The sequence below is a fragment of the Hyperoodon ampullatus genome (assembly GCF_949752795.1).
Source record: "Hyperoodon ampullatus genome assembly, chromosome: 11".
Taxonomy (NCBI): Eukaryota; Metazoa; Chordata; class Mammalia; order Artiodactyla; family Ziphiidae; genus Hyperoodon; species Hyperoodon ampullatus.
Genome location: NC_136924.1, coordinates 72,103,757 through 72,109,822, shown reverse-complemented (window position 1 = coordinate 72,109,822; position 6,066 = coordinate 72,103,757).

Genomic DNA, 6,066 nt, shown 5'->3' with positions numbered 1-6,066 from the left:
CTGTTTCTTAAGGTGGGATTGTATTGCTATAAACTTCCCTCTTAGAACTGCTTTTGCTGCATCCCATAGGTTTTGGGTCGTCGTGTCTCCATTGTCATTTGTTTCTAGGTATTTTTTTATTTCCTCTTTGATTTCTTCAGTGATCACTTCGTTATTAAGTAATGTATTGTTTAGCCTCCATGTGTTTGTATTTTTTATAGCTCTTTTCCTGTAATTGATATCTAGTCTCATAGCATTGTGGTCGGAAAAGATACTTGATACAATTTCAATTTTCTTAAATTTACCAAGGCTTGATTTGTGACCCAAGATATGATCTATCCTGGAGAATGTTCCATGAGCACTTGAGAAAAATGTGTATTCTGTTGTTTTTGGATGGAATGTCCTATAAATATCAATTAAGTCCATCTTGTTTAATGTATCATTTAAAGCTTGTGTTTCCTTATTTATTTTCATTTTGGATGATCTGTCCATTGGTGAAAGTGGGGTGTTAAAGTCCCCTACTATGATTGTGTTACTGTCGATTTCTCCTTTTATGGCTGTTAGTGTTTGCCTTATGTATTGAGGTGCTCCTATGTTGGGTGCATAAATATTTACAATTGTTATATCTTCTTCTTGGATCGATCCCTTGATCATTATGTAGTGTCCTTCTTTGTCTCTTCTAGTAGTCTTTATTTTAAAGTCTATTTTGTCTGATATGAGAATTGCTACTCCAGCTTTCTTTTGGTTTCCATTTGCATGGAATATCTTTTTCCATCCCCTTACTTTCAGTCTGTATGTGTCTCTAGGTCTGAAGTGGGTCTCTTGTAGACAGCATATATATGGGTCTTGTTTTTGTATCCATTCAGCCAATCTGTGTCTTTTGGTGGGAGCGTTTAGTCCATTTACATTTAAGGTAATTATCGATATGTATGTTCCTATTCCCATTTTCTTAATTGTTTTGGGTTCGTTATTGTAGGTCTTTTCCTTCTGTTGTGTTTCTTGCCTAGAGAAGTTCCTTTAGCATTTGTTGTAAAGCTGGTTTGGTGGTGCTGAACTCTCTCAGCTTTTGCTTGTCTGTAAACGTTTTAATTTCTCCATCAAATCTGAATGAGATCCTTGCTGGGTAGAGTAATCTTGGTTGCAGGTTTCTCTCCTTCATCACTTTAATTATGTCCTGCCACTCCCTTCTGGCTTGTAGAGTTTCTGCTGAGAGATCAGCTGTTATCCTGATGGGGATTCCCTTGTGTGTTATTTGTTGTTTTTGCCTTGCTGCTTTTAATATGATTTCTTTGTGTTTAATTTTTGACAGTTTGATTAATATGTGTCTTGGCGTATTTCTTCTTGGATTTATTCTGTATGGGACTCTCTGTGCCTCCTGGACTTGATTAACTATTTCCTTTCCCATATTAGGGAAGTTTTCAACTATAATCTCTTCAAATATTTTCTCAGTCCCTTTCTTTTTCTCTTCTTCTTCTGGAACCCCTATAATTCGAATGTTGGTGCGTTTAATGTTGTCCCAGAGGTCTCTGATATTGTCCTGTGTTCTTTTCATTCTTTTCTCTTTATTTTGCTCTGCATTAGTTATTTCCACTATTTTATCTTCCACCTCACTTATCCGTTCTTCTGCCTCAGTTATTCTGCTATTGATCCCATCTAGAGTATTTTTCATTTCATTTATTGTGTTTTTAATCGATGCTTGATTCATCTTTAGTTCTACTAGGTCCTTGTTAACTGTTTCTTGCATTTTGTCTATTCTATTTCCAAGATTTTGGATCATCTTTACTATCATTATTCTGAATTCTTTTTCAGATAGACTGCCTATTACCTCTTCATTTGTTAGGTCTGGTGGGTTTTTATCTTGCTCCTTCTCCTGCTGTGTGTTTTTCTGTCTTCTCATTTTGCTTATGTTACTGTGTTTGGGGTCTCCTTTTTGCAGGCTGCAGGTTCGTAGTTCCTGTTGTTTTTGGTGTCTGTCCCCAGTGGCTAAGGTTGGTTTAGTGGGTTGTGTAGGTTTCCTGGTCGAGGGGACTAGTGCCTGTGTTCTGGTGGATGAGGCTGGATCTTGTCTTTCTGGTGGGCAGGTCCACGTCTGGTGGTGTGTTTTGGGGTGTCTGCAGACTTTTTATGATTTTAGGCCACCTCTCTGCTAATGGGTGGCGTTGTGTTCCTGTCTTGCTAGTTGTTTGGCATAGGGTGTCCAGCACTGTAGCTTGCTGGTCGTTGAGTGAAGCTGGGTGCTGGTGTTGAGATGGAGATCTCTGGAAGATTTTCGCCGTTTGATATTATGTGGAGCTGGGAGGTCTCTTGTGGACCAGTGTCCTGAAGTTGGCTCTCCCACCTCAGAGGCACAGTACTGACTCCTGGCTCCTCAATTTGGGATGATTTGTTGTCTATTCATGTATTCCACAGATGCAGGGTACATCAAGTTGATTGTGGAGCTTTAATCCGCTGCTTCTGAGGCTGCTGGGAGAGGTTTCCCTTTCTCTTCTTTGTTCTCACAGCTCCCGGGTCTCAGCTTTGGATTTGGCCCCGCCTCTGCGTGTAGGTCGCCGGAGGGCGTCTGTTCTTCACTCAGACAGGAAAGGGTTAAAGGAGCAGCCTCTTCGGGAACTCTGGCTCACTCAGGCCGGGCGGGAGGGAGGGGCACGGAGTGCGGGGCGAGCCTGCAGCGGCAGAGGTCGGCGTGACGTTGCACCAGCCCGAGGCGCGCCGTGCGTTCTCCCAGGGAAGCCGCCCCTGGATCCCGGGACCCCGGCAGTGGCGGGCTGCTCAGGCTCCCGGAAGGGCGGTGTGGACAGTGACCTGCGCTCGCACACGGGCTTCTTGGCGGCGGCAGCAGCAGCCCCAGCGTCCCACGCCCGTCACTGGGCTCCGCGCTTTCAGTCGCGACTCGCGCCCGTCTGTGGAGCCCCTTTAAGCAGCGCTCTTAATCCCCTCTCCTCGCGCAGCAGGAAACCAAGAGGGAAGAACAAGTCTCTTGCCTCTTCGGCAGCTCCAGAGTTTTCCCGGACTCCCTCCCGGCTAGCTGTGGCACATTAGCCCCCTTCAGGCTGAGTTCTCGCCGCCAGCCCCAGTCCTCTCCCTGCGCTCTGACCGAAGCCCGAGCCTCAGCTTCCAGCGCCGCCCGCCCCGGCGGGCGAGCAGACAAGCCTCTCGGGCTGGTGAGTGCCGCTCGGCACCGATCCTCTGTGCGGGAATCTCTCCGCTTTGCCCTACCCAGGTATGTGGGGAGTTTCTTGCCTTTTGGGAGGTCTGGGGTCTTCTGCCAGCGTTCAGTAGGTGTTCTGTAGGAGTTGTTCCACGTGTAGCTGTATTTCTGGTGTATCCGTGAGGAGGAAGGTGATCTCCGCGTCTTACTCTTCCGCCATCTTACCCGGAAGTCTCAATTTTATTTTTGATTCTCTCTTCTCATCCGGACAGGTTGGCATTGCTTATCTCCAGTAAAATATTATATGCCAATTTTAGCACAATTAAAAAATGATAATAAAATAATAAATAAAATGCATCGTACGAAAAATGATAGTACTATAATACTGTCACTTGAAGAAAAAAATCAGATTTTCAGCCACCTCAACTACTGCTAAAACCACTGCAGCGGCTAATAAGCCACACGGATGCCAGGAGCACAGGGGTCCACCATTCTCCAACAGTGTTTTCTGTTGAACTTTTCCTAGTAAAATTCTCATTCGTGCTTACTTCATCATTAATGGATAACAGTGCATTCTTCAAGATCCATAGTTACGTTAAATGGGGGATGAGAATCATTTCTATCTGTCAGAAATACGGGGATCAAATGAGACAAAGAGGTTTAACTGAAGATATAATTTGCTTCCCTCCCACATTCCCTACTTAGAGAATCTATCCACCACTACCTCCAGCCTAAAAGGGGCAGCCCTACATGCCACACGACCCTCTTACCTGGCCTCAGCTGATTAGATGCCAGTGGGCAGCTGAGCCAGGCTGGACCAGTCAGAGTCTCTTTCACAGGAATTTGAAATTTGAGAGACTGAGTTATTTAGCCCTGGAGAGCCAAGTTGGAAGTTGATGGAGACTTGGGGTCTGAGATTACATTTAGGAGTAGCTATAATGGGTGCAAGCAAATGAGTGGACAGAGAAGCTGGCCTGTAGAAAAAAGAATGAAGTGGCCTTTCAGGGAGAAACAGGCAAGACGTTGTGCGTTCCCCAAAAGAGGAGAGATGGTGGGAGAAACTTCTAGTAACTCTCTAGTTCCCATAAAGCTCAGCTCAAATTTACTCCCAAATTTGGTGTGTAATTCTTCTATATTCTAATATAATAAACCCACTGTTTTAGTTTAGTTCCTTTAAGTTTTTGTTGCTTGCAAAAAAAAGAGAAATAATTGTAAGATCGTAACATGGAAAGCACCATACAAATATGAGATTAATTTTGTCTTTGATTGTCACCTAGGACACAGCAGCCATTAGGGAAAGGAGGAATGGATAAGCAGCCTGGCCTTCCAGGCAAGAGCAGCTCCAGGTACCACCTTCCAAACCCTGAAAGTGACCGACACGCTCATAAATAAGGTATCAGGATCTGGAGTCATCTTGATTAGGGCTGAGATTCATCACAATTCTTTTGGCTATGTGGCAGAATCCAAATTTAATCTACTAAAGCAAAGTGGCAGTGTGTTAGACCACCTAAGTGCTACATCCATGGAAGGGGGCAGAGGGAAGGGGAGCAGATACCAGGCTTGGAAACCTGTCCTCCTATCTCAGCTCCACTTTCCTTTGTGTTAGCTTCATTCTCAGGCGATCAATCCACCATGATGCTGGGAGGCCCCAGCGGCTCCAGGCTTACTCCTACCAGCTTAACAACTCCCATGGAGAATACCTCTTTGCTCAGAGTTCCAGTCAGACTCCCAGGGATGGTTCTGATGGGCCTGATTTGGGTCACATGCTTACCGCTAAACCAATCGAGGTTGCCAAGGGAATGCAATATTTTCTTTGCTCAGGCTTGGGTTCTTCTCTGGAGTGAGGGAATGGTGTCAACCTCACCTGATTCACAGGGACTGAAAGCTGGACAAGGTAATTGCAAAAAGAAAATCGGTGGGTGCTACAACCAAAATAAGGAGGAAGGCATTCCGGGAGATACCATGAGCACCTGAGACTTAAAAATGAGAAGTAAGCTTTCTTTAGAAAGGAAAACCTCTTTATTTTAAAATGGGCAGAGTGACCAAAAGACTTGTGGGCATTTGTCACATACGGCTGGCCCTTGCTCACTGCACAGATGTTTATCAAGCCTCCACCACAGAGAGCGCAAGTGGTACCTGTGGATGAGTCAGTCACTGTCCTGAGGCTCAGCCTCCTCCTCATCCAAAGTCTCATCGCCAGTTTCCTGAGTCATCCAGTGCCCCACCCAACTTGTTTTGCCTTTCCCACAGTTTCCTTGAATCTTCTGGGACAGATGACCAGCTCTTGGAGCCGAAAAAGAGAAGGGGTGTCTTTCAGAAAAAGGAGTGCCTCTCCCGTAAGCAAAGCTAGCAGAAGAGCTGGCTCAGGTGGGTGGAGGCGTTAATTATTCACTTAGCAGTTCCTGGTGCATTTAAAAGCAGCTTCTTTCTTAGAAAAAATTGATTCCTATGTAACTGCTACCTTTTTCCATTGCTCTCTTTAAACACACACACACACACAATACTTATCATCCTTTTAAATCCAAATAGGTCAGATATCTCTTCCTGCTTGAAGCCTCTCCTTTTCCTCCCTTTAATCCACTTTCTCATTTACCTGAGAGGCAGGATGTATCACCCCTTCCCTGTACTCTCACAGCACAATGTCAATGTCACAGTTACAGCGCTTTTCATATTGTGTGATGGCTGTCTGGCTAGTCCCCAGACAGTGGATGCCTCAGAAAGGTCAGGAAGGATGCCAGGCTTCTCTTGTGCCTCAGCACTGTACTCAGAGTCTGGCAATAGAAAGTCCTCCACAGATGTTAAAGTGAGTGAGAGAGTGAGAGTGAAAATGAGCAAACTGTTAACAGAGCTCGGGGGCTGAATATGTAGAAGCTCATCTATACTGGAGTGTTTTCTTAGAGGTAAATGGCCCTCCATGAAGGGACTAAGAACCTTTTTCT